The following is a 16,660-nucleotide window of genomic DNA, read 5'->3' on the forward strand; positions in this document are numbered from 1 at the left end:
GGATTAGGGAGTGGTTAAGGAGTGGTCAGTTCTTAAAGGAACATGCACTTGTATCTACTGCGCAAGCATTTTACCCAGAGTTCAGTGGGAAAAGTCCACAAAGGGGGCCACACTGAGGTGTGGTTTTAGGCCTGCTACATCTCTAAGTTAACTAGAGTTCAGGGACAACTGAGAGTTGTCCAGTCTGCCACCAATCAATGTCTTGTTTGACAAGATAGATGTAGGTAGCATACATATGTCTTAGGTCTAGAATACAGATAATGAGGAGTCCAGGATGTAGATAATGAGGTAGGGCAGTAGTATAGATAGTCCAGTGGGTAAGATATCTTTATGACCCAGTGCAAAGCCGGCTCAAACTAATAATTCCTCCAGGTGCTATTTGAAACTGCTCCAAGGAGAGAGATAAGGGTCTTGCTGGGGCCCACTCATGAGTAATTGCTAGGCACAGTGTCCTTGGGCTGGGGAGAAACTGTCAGGGACAGTGTTTCTGAGACTAGGGAGAAACTGGGGTCCAAGTACAAGCACCCCAACACAAGCACCCCATCAACCTGAGAACAAATCTTGCCTCTACTACTCTCTGCGTGGGTGACCTTGGCCAAGTCACTTCCCCAAGCATTCCAAGCCATACTTTAAGATGAGCTTTATGATCTATAGCTAAAACTTAGGACCCCAGAGTTCCACATTTTTTCACCTAGACATTCTTATAGAAGAAAGGTATAGCCAGGGCCCATAGAGTAAATGGGGTAAAGATGTTCCCATTTTATAGTGTAGAAAACTGAGGCCCAGAGAGAAGAGGATTGTCAGGGAAATGTCAGATGTAGGATGTGAATTAGATTCTTTCACTCTCCTAGACCAACTCTCTACTCTACCAAGCTCAGAAAACCTGCCACTCACCATTGGGGTGACCTTGGACAAGCTGTAGTCTCAGTTTCTTCATCTGAAAAAGGAGAATGGTAATACTTTGCATGGTTGTTGTGAAAATCAGTTGAGATCATGACAGAGTGGGGTGGGGAAGTACTTCATAAAATATTTGAATGCAGGATAGTATTATTCAGACCAATTTAATGTGAACACGCTTCAATTAGAGCGTATGTTTCATAGGACCATAGGTTTAGAACTGGAAGGGGCTTTAGAGAGTATTAAATCATTTTACAGATTAGATAGTTGGGGCCCAGAGAGGTTGTGATTTTTGCCAGAGGTCACACAGCTCATAAGTGTCTGAGACAGGATTCAAACCCAGACTTCAGGTCTAGCACTCTACCCTCTGCAATGTCACTTAGGTGTAAAGCAGATCCCTGAGCAGAGATGTGTGTGTGTGTGTGTGTGTGTGTGTGTGTGTGTGTGTGTTGGTAGAAGTATGAAATAATCAAAAAGTACAGTATAGAAAACCAGCCCCAGGCTTACATCAAAGGCTACCAAGTCAGTATAGCTGGAGGCCCCATCAAAGGACCATGGACCCCCTGCCCCCTTCCCAGGGTCAGTAGAGGGAGCTCCAAATCAATAGAACTGGAGTCCCCCTCAGCTGGGGGCTTCTGCCTGGCCGACCTCCCCTGCAGCTGGCATTTCCAGCATGTAACCACTGAGCCTGGGACCCCCAGGGACACCCCACCCTGTCACCTGGCTTGGCTGGCTTCCTCCAGTGGGCCTCTTCTCCTTCACCTGTGGCCCCAGAAGCCCCTCATCTTTTGGGCACCATAGAAAAATAACTGTGTCTGGAGTGGGAAAACCCGAGTCTGAATCCCCACTCTGTAGCTATTACCCGTGTGGTCCAGGGTCAATCACTTCAGCCTGTCTTCTGTTTCCCATCTGTCAGTGAAAGGGGTTGGACTAAATGCTGGAAGACCCCTGCTAGCTCTCAGTCTGGGGTCCTGGGATCCCCTTGGCTTAGGCTCCACGAGGGGAGTGGCTCCCCACTTTGGTTGCATACCCAGAGGAAACAGCATTTCCAGCGGAATGTCATTTAATCTCTAGGGATTTTTTTTTTTTTTGGCTAGGCAATGGGGTTAAGTGACTTGCCCAGGGTCACACAGCTAATAAGTGTTATGTGTCTGAGGTCGGATTTGAACTCAGGTCCTCCTGAATCCAGGGCCAGTGTTCTATCCACTGTTCCACCTACCTGCCCCTTAATCTCTAGGGATCTTTCCCAGCACGTTTCGAATGCTGGGAGGATTTAAACAACCCACCCAAATCAGACATGTTGTAATCGGCAGAACCAGAATTAGAACCAGGGTGCTTTGAGTCTCAGCCCAACTGAGACTCTTTCCACTATGCCTAGGTTGGATATCGGTAGGCTAAGATGGGGACAGAGAAGTGTAGTGGAGGGGGAAAAAAACAGATTTGGAGTTAGTGCAGCTGAGTTCCAATCCCAGCTTTGCCATTCTCTGTGTGATGTTAAGTGAGTCCCCTGACCTCTCTGGGCCTGTTTTTTCATCTATAAAATGAGGGGCTCTATGAGATGAGCTCTAAAGCCCCTTCCAGCCTAATTTGTGATCATGTTATCCTAGGGGGGATTGAGTGCCCTTGGAAACAGGCCCTTTGCTGAAGTGAAGCTGAAACTCTACCCTACGTCCTTCTGTAGCAAAGAGATCCCTGGGACCCCTTCCAGGAGGAGTTTTCCATCTCTACCTGCATTGGCCCTTGGTTTTTGATGGAAATCATCCTGGGAATAAGGAGGAGATGGGTCACTCCACAAGCAACCCCAGGGGAGTCTACTGAATCCTGGAGGGAGAGTGTCTCGCAGACGCCCGAGGCTCCATCAGAGTGCTGCTGGCTGGGCTTACATTCCTTCCCCACTGTGGCTGCTGTCAGCATGATGCCTGAGCAGAAACCTCAGGGTAAGAGCGGCTTCTGCCAGCTGGGCTGCATCCTCACCTGCTGATTCGGGGGGTGGCCTTTCTGGAGTGTGGGAGGAGGGGGGAGGAGAGCAGAGGATTTGGGAAGAATGGCTTCACAGAAGACTTTGGTTTCCTTAATCCTTGAAAAACATGAGTGAGAACCACAGGACCTCAGAGACAGCAGTGATAAAATGCATAAGTTCTTAGAGAAGTTAATACCAGTGCTTAGGGCAAAGGTGGGGGGCAGTTCCAGCAGTGAATTGCCAGCTATTTGTGTGGATGGGGTGCTGAGTGGGATGGGGGGAGGAGAGCAATTGGTTACAACAGTGGTAATTTTATAAAAATAAATGGCACTTAGTTTATTTACTATTATCTTAAAAGCGAGTTACTCTGAAGTACTTTGACTTCAGAGCTGATAGGCTGTGATGGTGGAAAATATTGGCTTGAGGCAATTTTACAGAGCTGAAAACAAATAAAGGTTTATTGTGGACTTTGCCTAACTCCTTTTTCCTGAGTGTGAAATTCTTGGGCTTTGTTCTTAGGATTTTAGAGTACAAAAAATAGATTCTGTATCACATTGCAAGGCAGAGGTTCTTAGCCTTGTTTTCTCATTGATCCCTTTGGCAGTCTAGTGAGATCTACAGACTCCTCAGGATAATGAATTTAATATTAATGTTGATAGTATTAAATAAATAATAATACTGTTAATAATAAACAATCATTTAAATAATTGAAGGAAATGCTAAATTTCAGTAAGTGGTTAGTGAAAATAAAGATGTCATTTTTTCCCCCCAAACAAGTTCACAGATTCTGAAATCCATCCACAGATCTCTTGAGGGTTGTGGACCCCGGGCTAAAGAACCCTTGGCCTAATAAGTGTATGTTTGTGTTCAATTGAACATTTTAAAATTATCCACCTCTTTTTTAAAAAGGATTTGAACAGAAAATTATAATCCTTTTCTAAAGTGATCCTTTCCTGACAAAGTATTTTTTAAAAATCTTTTGGTGGTTAACCAAAAACAATATTACAAGTCCATGAGACATTGCATTGCAATTAGAAAATGAACTAAATACATGATTTGTTCAACTCTGCATGTTTTTCTGGTTACCGGCTAACAAATGCTAAATTCGATAGAATATCGTCCTTGGGGAGAACTAAATACTTCAACGCAGCTCTTCTGGGAGAGCTAATCAGTTTATTAAATTTGCCCAGATTCATGGAGGGAGAGAAGGTTTTTGTTGTTGTTACGGTTGCTGTTTTGTTTTGGTTTTGAGTTGCCTTTTTAGGGAAGTTCCCCTTATCCTGGTTTAAAGGAAACATCCGTCCACTAAGATGTGGAAGGATCGGCGCTGCCTTCACTGCAGGAGACAATGAAATCCAACGGGATTCTGCAGTGTTAAATAAGCCAGGGAAATCTATGCTAGTTTTCTAAACGAGTCAATCAAATACAGAAACACTTTCTCTTCGACTCTTGGATAGCCCCAAATCCTTTAAGGATATTGGGAGTGTCCCTGAGCACACTCGTGGTCTCCCCGCCTTGCCAGAGTCCTAGATCTTTGCTTAGGGTCTTCGAAATGAAGACCTTGAGTGAGTTATTCCAGTGGGACATTTTAATGAAGACAGTGGATTTGAAATAAACTTTTCCAACAATATTGGCCTCTTTAGTGACATTATGAATAAGAAAGGGGTTATTACCACTGATTAAGAGAAATCTATCCTCAAGTACAGGTCCAAGGTAAAAGAATTGAATTAAAAATTAGGAGGGCTATGTTTTAAGTCTGGCCTTGATTACTTACTGGGTGTGTGACTTTGAGCAAATTATTTAACTTTTCTGAACCTCAGTTTTTCTCATCTGAAAATGGAGGAAATAATATTTGCCCTATGTATCTCGCTAGGTGCTGGTGAGGATCAAAGGGGTAGTAAGCAGGATAGGCTAAATTTTGCTAAATAAAAGGGGTATGTGTGGGTAAAGAAGTGCTTTAAGTGTTAGATAGATGGGAGAGTTTGCTATTAGCAATTCAGCCCCTGAAGGCTCTGCAGGTACATTTCCTAGGACCTTAGACCACTTCAGACTTATAGTATCAGTGAAAGCTGAATAACACTTTATATATATATATATATATATATATATATATATATACATATATATATATGTATATATGTGTGTGTGTGTGTGTGTGTGTGTGTGTGTTATTTTCTTACACGAGCATCTTTTTAGGATCATAGGTTTAGAGTTGGGAGGGATCTTTGAGAACATTTAAGCTCGCCTTCTTATTTTATAATTGAGGAAATTGAAGCCTAGGGAACCTTATGCACAGATCTAGATTTGAACCTGGGACTTTTGAGTTCAAATTCGGCCCCTGAACTTGCTAGCTGTGTGAGCCTAGTCAGGTCACTTAACCACCATCTGCCTCAGTTTCCCCATCTGTGGAGTGGGGATAATAACACTTTGCCTCAGTTTCTTCATCTATGAAATGGGATAATAATAGAACCTATGTTCTGGGGTTGTTGAGGATAAAATGAGATAATATTTGTAAAGCATTTTGCAAACCTTAAAAGGATATTTAAATGCTAGGGATTATTCCAAATCCAGCACTCTTTCCATTTCACCATATTGCTTTCCTAAGTTTCTTTAAAACCCAGTTAATTTCTTAGCTCACATTTGCCACCCAATGAACCAAAATGTTTATTCAAATAAAAGTTGGGCTAATTTTTGCTCCAACAGAAAAAAAAATCTAACTTTCTTCTACAATCTTAGCTCTTATTTTTAATATGCATTTTATTTTGATTTCCCCAACAAGTACACGTATGCGAATATAGAAAGGAGAACATGTGAAAAACAAGTGAACAAGATGAAACAAACAAACAGCAAGGGGGGAATGTAAATGATTTGTACACGTGTCTGTAACTTCTATTACTGACTCGTCATTAACCACACCCCAAAAGACCTGTGCAGTGGTTTTTCGATTGGAGTACCCACATCGCCCTTTTTGGAGGGATCCTTTGTGACCTTTGCTCTGATGTACAACATGAATGTTACCATCTTTTACTACATGGCCCTCACCCCCATGTGCAGGATTCTCTTAGGTTCTGCCATTTTCTCTTTTAGCCTAATCTTTTGAAAATCTAAAACTGTTAAAGTGTGTCCAATTCTTAAATGTCCTCATCTTTGGCCAGATAGATACGACCTTGAGACATAGCTCAAGAAACCTCATTCTCCAAGAGGACCTTTTGTAACTCCTCATCTTTCTAAACCCAACAGCACCGACTGACCGTGAATTGACTCCTAACCTTCTCCCGGGGTTGGAAGGGAATTTGCAGATCATCTCATTCAAACCTCTCATTTTGCAGAGGACAAAACTGAGGCCCCAAGAGGCATCCTCACTTGCTCAGAGTCAAATAGTTTATAAGGGACAGAGCTGGGATTCCCATCCAGAGCTCATAGGAATCACAGGGAACCTTAGAGAGCCTTTAATTCAGCCTCATTATTCTAGGTCAGAAGAAACCAAGTCTGTGAGGGGCTAGTTTTTTGTCTGAGCTCTTGAAACTATTTCCTGGTAGCACAGGGCCAGACTGATCACTCCTAGGCCAGGGCTCATTGAATGGAAGGAGATTCACATGCCACTGGCCTCTGTCTGTCTAATGGACACGCCACAATATCTGTCTCCTTCAATATGGTTTCTAATGTGTAATACAAAATAACCATAGCTACCGAGAGCACCATCAGCTTTTTGGTTTTAGACCCTATTTAAAGTCCTGCTTTCATGAAGAAAATATTTTCTGATCAATGCACAAAATATGAAATTTGCTAAACTCTGAAATTTTTACTTAAAATGTTGATTAACTTATTTTGAATAACCGTTAAAACAGAACCAGACAAATGTAATGCAAGATGACAGAGCAGAGTATTTTAATTGCCCTTAAGTTCTAAGAGATCAGGAGATCTGACCTCTGAGCCTAGAAGCCCTGAGCTTGAATCCTGCCTCTGACATATCCTAGCTGTGTGACCTTGAAAACAAATCTCTTCACTTCTCATTGCTCTAGGCAGGTCTCTATGACTATGAGTTGTAGAGGAGGTGGTGACCTACATTGGCAGAGGGAATTTCCTCACCTAGGAGTTCCCTATGCCAGTGAAATCAGCGACGTAGTCCCTCTCCCTAACTGCTAACTTTTCTAAAATCTATATTACCTGTAATGCTCAACCCAGAGCAGCCATCACAGTCATCAGTAAACTTGGTCCTTTCTGGCTGGGACTGATTGATCAACTATTGATTGATTCAGAAGGCTTCATGGTGGAGGTGACAGTGAACTAGAGATGGATCAGATTAGAACCTAGGCCCACTGAGTCCCTTCTCAGGACTGTAATTCCAATGTAGAACTGGATTCAGTAGGAAGACTTCCTGATCAATGCAATTGGCCATTGACATTCGCATTTCATGGTCATGGTTATGATTCTCACTTCTTGTTTGGCTCTTGCCCTGTGATTCCATCAGTGGAAGGGAAGTCCTAGAGAGAAACTCCCCAAATCAATCCAGATTAGCTGCTGATCTGGACTTCATAGCCTATCATTGACTCATGGGAGACGGTCTCTTGGGGTCATCTCATAGAATGTTCTCATTTTCAGTGGAAAAAGCAATGGATTTGGAACTCAGAGGACCTGGGTTCATGTTGTTGCTCAGCTGCTTACCACCTGCATCACCTTGGACCACTAGCTCCAATCCACCATTTCCTCATCTATAAAATTAGGAGGATAGATAATCTCTAGGGCCCCTTCTAGCTCAAAATCTGTAATCCTAGGAAACTGAACTTGCCCTTGGCCACCCAGCTAGAATGCATCAAAGGCTAGGCTTGAACTTACATCTTTCTGAGTCTGAGGCTAGCTCTCTGCCTTTTAACCCACCCTGTTCTTCATGCCTATTTCTCATCTTGGGTCAAAGTTTATAGGCTCTCAAGACCATGATGAGCTAGAAGGTATTTCCAAGACTCCCTACCAAGGGTCTTGTTTAAAAAAAATATTTTAGCAACTGCATTTTAAATTAACTGGTTTCTCTTGTAATACTATGCATTTTATTTGATGCATTTAAATCATTATTCTGATAAGGGGTACTTGGGTATCACCAGATTGCCAAGGGATCTGGGACATAAAAATGGTTCTAAACCCTGGTTTGGCCCAACCTTTTCAATTCCTAAATGAGAAAATCAAAAATGAGGGAAATCAAGTGACTTCCCCAAGATCACATTGGAAGTAAATATCTCTGAACCCGATAGTATGACATACTACATCCACGTTCAGTGTTAGAAATTTACATTGTAAGTGTTAAATGGTAGCCAAAGCAAAATGATTTATAGCTTCTAATTCTTCAGATCAATGACCAGAAAAGAATGAAAGTTTGAAGTTCTAGGTAACACGGCTTACAGCCCAGAGACCTCTGCTAACTTCCTGTGTGGCCTTATGCATGTGGCAGCCCCTCTCCGGAACTCAGTTTTGTCTGTTTCCCACTCTGTAAAGTGATGGATGAAATAACCTCTAAAGTTTTTCCATCTCTAAAATTCTACAAATCTATAAAATATGTTTAGTATGTATGTTACACATCTGCTATAAATGTATGTTTTTTTAAAGTTGAAACTATTTTTCATTGAGAAAAACCCATAACAATTCATTAAGCTCCATTTTCAAAATCTGTCTTGGTTTGAGTTCATATTTTATTAGTTAATTTGGTAACATCACCTCTGGACAGTTAAGTGGAAAATTTTACTTTCTTTTTGCAAACGTACTAGGGCCGGTGTTTACTGCCTAGGAAGAAGGAGTTCAGGGGACTTGTTGATGGTAAATCTCATTTCTAGACTCAGAAACAATCTGGTCTTCCTGGTATGAGTCAGTCTCAAAAGTAGGATTGTGAGTAGCATCAATGAATAAGAAAGCATCTTTACTTCTCACTCCATGGCCCCTCAAACAGGCTGCTTTTCTTTAAGTTAGTGCCACTATGTTTGGTTATTCAGTTCATGTTTATTATTGTTGTTATTTAATATTAATACTTTGTATTTTATATATAATATATTTATAATTATAATTTAATATTAATAATAGTAATTATTATTAAATAACTACTGTTTGCCAGGAGCTATGCTAACAGCTGAGGGTACAAAGAAAGGTAAAAGACAATCGTAGATTTATAGATAGTTTGAACTGGAAAAGACAAGGAAAGTAGATAAACCATAGACTTTGGAGTCAGAGGACCTCTGTTTACAATCTGACTTTGTCACTTACTACCTGACCTTGGGCAAGTCACTTATGACTTTGTCTAAGTCATTCCTATAAACCCTCCATGGAACTTTCCTCTTCTGTAAAATGGCAGAGATGGTCTAAATATCCCACAAGGTCCCATCCAGCTCAAAATCTGTGGTCCTTTGATTCTCTAGAATTTCCTTGGAGATCACCTAGCTTAACACTAATGTAACCTCTGGATGAGGGAACTGAGGTCCAGAGACATGGGGTGCCTTTCAAGCCCAGGCACACCCTGGTATGCCAGAAATCAGGCAGCATATGGGAGCTAGAGTTCCATCCTCTTTCTAAGATCACTCAAACTAAAAACTTGCCAAATAACATTAGAGTTTTCTGTCGGTTTCCTTATGGGCACCAAATAGAAGTTTGCCAACCACCTGGATAATTTGATCAATGTGATTGCCAAAGCAGGTGACTTGGACTACTTCCTGCCCTTTGTTTGTTTATGTTGAATGAATGATCTCAGTGTTCTCTCCCCCCTCTTCTCTATGTGCTATTCATGGGTGTCCAACCTCTATACAAGTGGCCTAGGTGGTAAGGCAGAAACCAGCTGGAGCTGGCATGCCTAATTAGCTGCTTAATAAAGACTTCTTAATGATGGTAATGATAGGGCAATCCATCTTCCTCAAGGATGACATTTTGATTTGCTTCCAACTTTTGGAGGCCCTATCCTGGGGGACCTCAGAGAACATCTCATCTAAGGCTCCCTCATTTTGAAAGTGGGGAAAGTGAGGCACGGAGAGGCGATTTGCTCGTTAGCAGCAGAGCCAGGACTCAAGCCCAAGGTTCTAGTCTTCCTGCCGAGGTTTCCTTCCTGTACAGCTGAACCATCGTGCCCCTCCATGCTCCTATATCACACACTGCCGTATTTCTATATCATGCACTGCTCTACTCCTACATCACACATTGTCTCTGTTGACTTGGATTAAAATGGCCTGCCTGCTCTCTGGTGAAGCTTTTAAGAAGTCTCTTTAAGCATAATTTGACATATTCCAGAGTTCCATTTGTTATGAGAGAATAGAGCTAGGATTTATTTACACATTGTAGGAGAATAATCAGAAAAAATTAGTTAGAGATGCTTCAGTTGAGTTATGCTCTGATCACTACCTCTTCCCAGGAGGATGTTTGCTCCTCTTCTAGAAGAGAGAATTTGTAGGAGGAGGCTTCTAAGATCCGAGAAACAAAGGCAAATTTCAGAATATATCTTATTAATCTGGTCTTTTATCGACTGGAGAGCCTTTTCTCAGTGTGCAAAATGTGTACCTATAGTTTATATTTATCCTTTAAGACCTCACTCAAATGCTGCCACCTTCATGAAGCCTTCCCTGACTCTCACTGGAATGAACTGTCCCATTTCAAATCTCTTCTACCACTTTGTCCAGAGTAGAACAGGGGTTGGCTCTGGATCCAGGGGACCTGGGTTCAAATCTCACCTTTGAGGTTATCTTGGTGACTTTGGCCAAGTCACCTCATCTCCTTATCTATAAAATGAGAGAGTTGGGTTTTGAGGACTCTTCCAGCTTTGTATCTGCGATCATCTCCTGCGCACTGACTACATGTTAATTTGTAACTTAGGGAAGGGCAGGGATCACGTTTTGTTTTGTTTTTTAATCTTTGTATCTCCAGTATCTGCCACATTGCTCCTATTTTTCTGAACTTGTTAAAGTAATGAGGCTTCCAAGGAGCTAGGCTAGCCATATGGGTTTTAATTCTTTCCCCTGCCCTGATGGCAAAGCCAGGCCATGAACTTATCGCTTTCACCTGTTGGACCCTTTTATTAAATAAGAGCTTATTAATAATTTAATCACATAATATGATTCTATCATGTAATCATATAATGTTATTATGTTACATACCATCATAATATGTAATATAAATTATAAAATAATACATTGTTGTTAATAATAAATTGTTATTGTTATTCAGTTGTTTCAGTTGTGTCTGATTGCGACCCCATTTGGGGTGCTCTTGGCAAAGATGCCGGAGTGGTTTGCCATTTCTTTCTCTAACTCATTTTACAGATGAGGAAACTGAGGCAAATAGGGTCACACAGCCATTAAGTGTCTGAAACTAGATTTGTACTCAGGTCTTCCTGACTCCAGACCTGGCACTCTACCTACTGAGCCACCTAACTGCCCACATTAATAATATTAACACTAATAATATAAACAAATAATATTAACTAGTAATTGATAATATTAATGTTAATAATATTTTGATAATATTAATAATACCTAGCCTTTCTAGGTCATTTTAAGGTTTGCAAATTGCTGTCTATATTTTTTATTTGATCCTCACAACAACCCTGTGAGGATGGATGCTATTATTATCCCTATTTTACAGATGAAAAAACCTAGAGTCTGCCTAGCTGAATAAATGTCTGTTGAGTCACATAGGAGCAGTCTGGCTCAGAGATATTCAGTGACTTATCCAAAATGACATAGCCTGAATTAGGACTAGAGCTTCATATTTAGAATGAATGGAGCCAATCAATTAGTCAACCTGCATTTACTAACATTTATCAACAGCATGCAGTCAAAATGCATTTATTAAGCAAAAAGTGAAACAATTCCTGACCTGAGGGAGCTTGCACTCCATGGGGTGAGGGAAAGAGAGTATGATGCATGTGGGTCAAAGAGGCAGTGTTGTACAGTAGATATGGAGGGCCTGGTTCCACATCTTGGCTCTGCCACTTACTACTTATGTGACCTGAGGCAAATCACCTAGCTTCCCTGGGCCTCATTTTTCTCAATAGTCAAGTGAGGGGGCTGGACCTATTTATTAAATAAGAGCTTATTAATAATACAATCACATAACATGATTCTATTACCATGTAATCATATAGTGACGTGAGGGGGTTGAACCTCAGGGGCCATCTAGCACAATTAGCATCTAAATAATAATCCACATACTCAGGTCATCAACCCACCTTTGGGTGGTAGTCTACACTTCCACTACAGTAATAGAACCCAGAGTTGGGAAAGACCTGAGAGGTCTTCTGGTCCAACCTACCACCTAGTGAAGGAGAATGGACTAGACCAGTGGTATAAACATGAATAGAAAAAGGGGCCAGTAAACTGTACATAAAGGATCCCTGCAGGCCCCGCATTGACTTAGTAAACCACAAATTAACTTTATCTATGTTATCAGTCTATGAGTCAGTTGGTATGTTATCAATCTATTAATTCCATTTTAATCTGGCTCAGTCAGCACTGGGGAGTGTTGTGGGCCCCATGTCTGGAGTAGACAACCTCTGACGTCCCTCCTAACTCCAGATCTATGATCCCATTGGTATAACAAAGCTACAGGACAAGAGGAATCCAGGAGAGATCCAGATAATGCTCAAGGAAAACCAAGGGGGTGGGGGAGATCACTTTCAGCTGTGGAAATTAGAATGCTGGTTCTTTCGTATAGTCCTATAACAAGTTCCCCATTTTGTAGATGTAGAAACTGAGCAAAAAGCAGCACAAGAAAGACTTATTTAAGGTCCAAGCCTAAATAAGGAGCTGAGGTACAAGTCAACCTTCAAGGGATGTCAATCCACAAGCATTTATTAACTGCCTCTCAGGTGCAGGCATTGTGTTAGGTGCTGGAGATACAAAGGCAAAGATAAATCTGTCCCTGCCCTCCAGGAGTTTATTTTCTATCAGAGAAATGCTCAGCTGTGTGATATTTCATTTCTGTCTCTAGGAAGAGAAAAAGGGATTCTCATATGGGTCATAAGAAGCAAAGGGCCCAAAGGGCCATTCAGGCTAGCCCCCTGTTTCCAGACAGGGCAGTACACCAGTGAGTTTGGACAGCTGGGTAATCTGAATTCTATTCAGTTCTGCTGTGTTCTCTTGCAGGAGAAGTGTTCTAAAAGTTCTTTCTAAGGAATGAGATTCCATTGGTCTCTTTAGTCATCTCTTCTAGGAGAATAGTCTTCTAATAATTCTCATTTTCAAGACATTCTGAATAGGCACCTTTTGTATCATTCCTCTACCTTTAATACACAGGATTCCTATTCCTTATCCTTATTCTCATCTAAAACAACTGATCAGAGCATAGTAGTAGGGAGGGACTACCAAATTGAGTGACATGAAGACTAAACTACACTCAGTGTATTAGGGAGCTTCCTGGAGGGTGGAAAGGGTTCTAGTAATGAAATAATTGAACCTAACAAGTCTTTGAATTTGTCCTCCATTCTTAAAAAAAATCCTTTTTTTTTTTCCCGACAGAGCAGGCCCCTGGTTCCAGTTCTTAGCAAGAAGCCGCTTTCTCATTTCTCTTTTCCCCAGCCCATCTGGAACAGGTGGCGGGTCCTGGTTCTTAAAATAGAAAATTTTGTTCCATCAGATGTTGCACTGTGGAAATCCCCTGCATCATGATTTCCCATTGGGTTTGATGCAGTGATGAAGCCAGTCCTTCATGATGGCGTGTCCATATTCAAGGACCATCTAGTTCACCAATCCTACACTGACAATGAAATCCTGGAATAAAAATTTACTTTGGCTTTCAAAGCAGAATGATAGGATCTCTGAGTTGGAAGGGAATTCGGGGACCATCTTGTATAACCAGTATCTGAACAAGAATCCACATACCCAATAAGTGATCAACCATCCTTTGGTTGGTAGTCTATACTTTCACTACAGTAATAGAACCCCAGAATTGGGAAGGACCTGAGAGGTCCTCTGGTACAACCTGTTGCCCAATGAATCAATGAACCTCTTAGGCACCTAGTCCTCTACCAGGCTGGCAAACCCCTCTGTATATCCAACCCCTGAAAGTGAAAATTCCACCTTCTTCAGGAGGCCTTTCCCATTCCAAGTGTCTTGTGGGTAGGGAGAAGATGAGAGTTGGCTTTGCTGTTGAGTGGTATTCACCTGGTGGTCACACGAGAACTGGGTACAAAGTGGACAATTCTGTTCACTTACATACTTATCTAGCACCTAACATGTGCCCTACAGCCTTGGACCTGTGGGAGACAGAAAATAAGCATCAAACATGGTCCTTGCCCTCAAGGAACTTCCAGTCTTTGGGGAAAGACAACACTTAGACGTGAAACAGAGAAACATGTTAGTCAGGGCAACAGTAAGATAGACAACTTCCAAAGCATATACTGATGATTGTAAGTCAAACTCATCCATGTAGATCAGAACAGACAAATCCCTCTCTCTTGCTCTGTATATTCAGCCTATTACCAAATCTTGTCATTTCTGACTTCATAACATCTCTCATGTACATTCCCTTTTCCCCACTCACAGAGGCATCACTGGCCCTCGTCACCTAGACTCTAATGGAGTCTGTACTAGATGGTCTCTTAGGCTTCCTTATGGCTCTAAATTTATGACTCTATGAAATCAGAGGACCTGGGTTCAAATCCCCATTTTGCCCCTTGTTACCTGTGTCAAGTTACTTCCCTTTTCTGGGCCTCAGTTTCCTCCTCTGAAGAATGAATCCATTGGACTGAATGATCACTGAGGTCCTTTCTGGTGCCAAGGTGATGGGAGTCCAGGAGTCTTTTAATTCCCCATTGGTTTGAATCTTTCATCTTTATCAGCCAAGTGTCTGCCTATAGAACAGCAAGTTATCAGTAAGCATGCAAACACCAGGCAGGTGCACCTCAGTTTTGAGAAAACCTGACATAAAGACATTCAGCTGACCCCGATGATTGTCCACTTTATGAAATGTTTCAGTTCAAAACAATGAAAATTTCCTAATCAGTGCTAACCAAGAGTGGAATGAGTTTTCTAAGATAGCAGTGAGTTCCTCATCATTAGAGGTCTTCTAGTCGAAGTGGGATGACCATTTATAGAAAGGTCTCTTTTTCAGACGTGGTTCAACCTAGATGACCTGTAATGTCCCTTCCAGCTCTGCAATGCCATGATTCTGTGACCCTCCACTTGGCCTAAGATTTCATCTTAGTATCTGCTTAAATAGCAGGTGCCCTTAGTACCTTTCAGATGGACAAAGATTTGATTTATACTCAACTTTCCAGGTTTGGGTTTATTGTGTAAAGTGAGCTGCTTCGAGTAGAGTAAGTGCTGGCCCTTCCCAGGACAGTTAGTTTGCCTAGGACTCTCATTCACCCTTGTCCCTACCTTCTGAAGGTTGCCCATTAGAATGTAAGCTCCTTGAGGTCAGGGGCTGTCTTTGTTTTTGTATTTATATCCCAGAGTTTAGCACAGTGATTGGCACAGTGTTTAATAAATGGTTTTTCATACATTCATCTATCCATCCATCCATCCATCCATCCATTCTTCCAATTCTAAAATTCTATGATAATCTGAGAACCTTTTGTTTGGGAATTTGTGGTAATTCTTGGTCAAAATTATACAATGTTGACTCAATGACAGTCAACATCAATTAGGGATTGTGTAATCCAACCACTGCATTTCACAGACTAGAAGAGTAAGGCCCTGGCAGGTGTAATAACTTTTCTGGAGTTATGTGGCAAATATAGTACAATTAGAAACGAGTGGCACAAATGGGTATGTGTCCTTTTGACATATCACATATTACATAATGTAGACCTACTGTGCATTGCATTTTTGCAAATGAACTTGCCAATTTTACATACTAATATTATATACAATGTTATACATTACATCATTCAGAATATGGCTAGTACTGAGAAGAATGGCATTTCAAAATATACTAAGCTTTTCACTAATTTAGGTATCACTTTATCTCTTTCCCCCCCCAAATTAATAAGGTTTAATTATATTGTCTTTTGAATGGCTAAGCTGAGAAGCAGGCAAGAGCAGGGAAAGGTCCTGGATTGACATTACCATACACATAGTGACAGCACCATGCTGAGGACTTTGGGCATTGGTGGACAGCAGAAGAGGTTCTTTTGTTGCTCTAAAGGAGTTTACAGTGAGAAGGGGAATATTGTTTGGGGAGGGTTGGGTTGAGTTCTGAGCGCCACATTTTAGAAAGGACGTTGACAAGCTGGAGACTGTCCTAGAGAAGGGCAGAACTAGGATGGGAAAGGGCCTCGAGATCTTGTCATATGAGGATTGCTTGAAGTGACTGGGGAGGGTTAGCCTGGAAAAAGGAAGACTTACAGGGGACATGATGCTGCCCTAGCCTCGGTTCCCACTTCAAAACCTTCCCTTCTCTTGCTTTCCTCGTCAGCGTCACTCTTCCTTTCTCATCCTCCTCTCTTCCTGTGTGTGATGTATAGACATCGCTCTTTTTTGCACTTCTTTTTTCCTCCCCTCTTCCCTGCTTTCCCCTCCCCCATTCTCCTTCCCCCAATCCTCTTCTCTTTCTCCTTCCACCTTCACTACAGAACTGAAGAGGATTTTCAAAAATCACCAAACCCAGTTTTACAATCCATGTTCTCAATTTAAAGTCAGGTGAGCTGAATGTTTTCCATTTTCCTGCCTGAGAGAAAAAGAAAATGGTCCCAGTGAAGCTGCTTTTTGTAGAGGGCCTCAGGACAATCTCTGTGGGTGAGTGGGCCTCATTCAGAAGAATGTACTCAAGCAGACAGTGCTTACCAGAAGAAAACATGCAATGTTTGTAGACTGATGAATACATTTCAGGAGGCACACA

The 16,660-nt window shown here is 41.6% G+C and overlaps 1 long non-coding RNA gene across 1 annotated transcript; it reads left to right on the plus strand.

Annotated features, from left to right (window-relative positions):
• Positions 1-1,352: 1,352 nt before the first annotated feature.
• Positions 1,353-13,870, plus strand: LOC144455734 (uncharacterized). Its single transcript, XR_013484436.1, has 2 exons — positions 1,353-2,834; positions 13,336-13,870. It is a non-coding gene; the product is annotated as an uncharacterized LOC144455734 (long non-coding RNA).
• Positions 13,871-16,660: the final 2,790 nt, after the last annotated feature.

The sequence above is a fragment of the Phascolarctos cinereus genome, unplaced genomic scaffold (genome assembly GCF_003287225.1).
Source record: "Phascolarctos cinereus isolate Bilbo 61053 unplaced genomic scaffold, phaCin_HiC Scaffold_2;HRSCAF=192, whole genome shotgun sequence".
Classification (NCBI taxonomy): Eukaryota; Metazoa; Chordata; class Mammalia; order Diprotodontia; family Phascolarctidae; genus Phascolarctos; species Phascolarctos cinereus.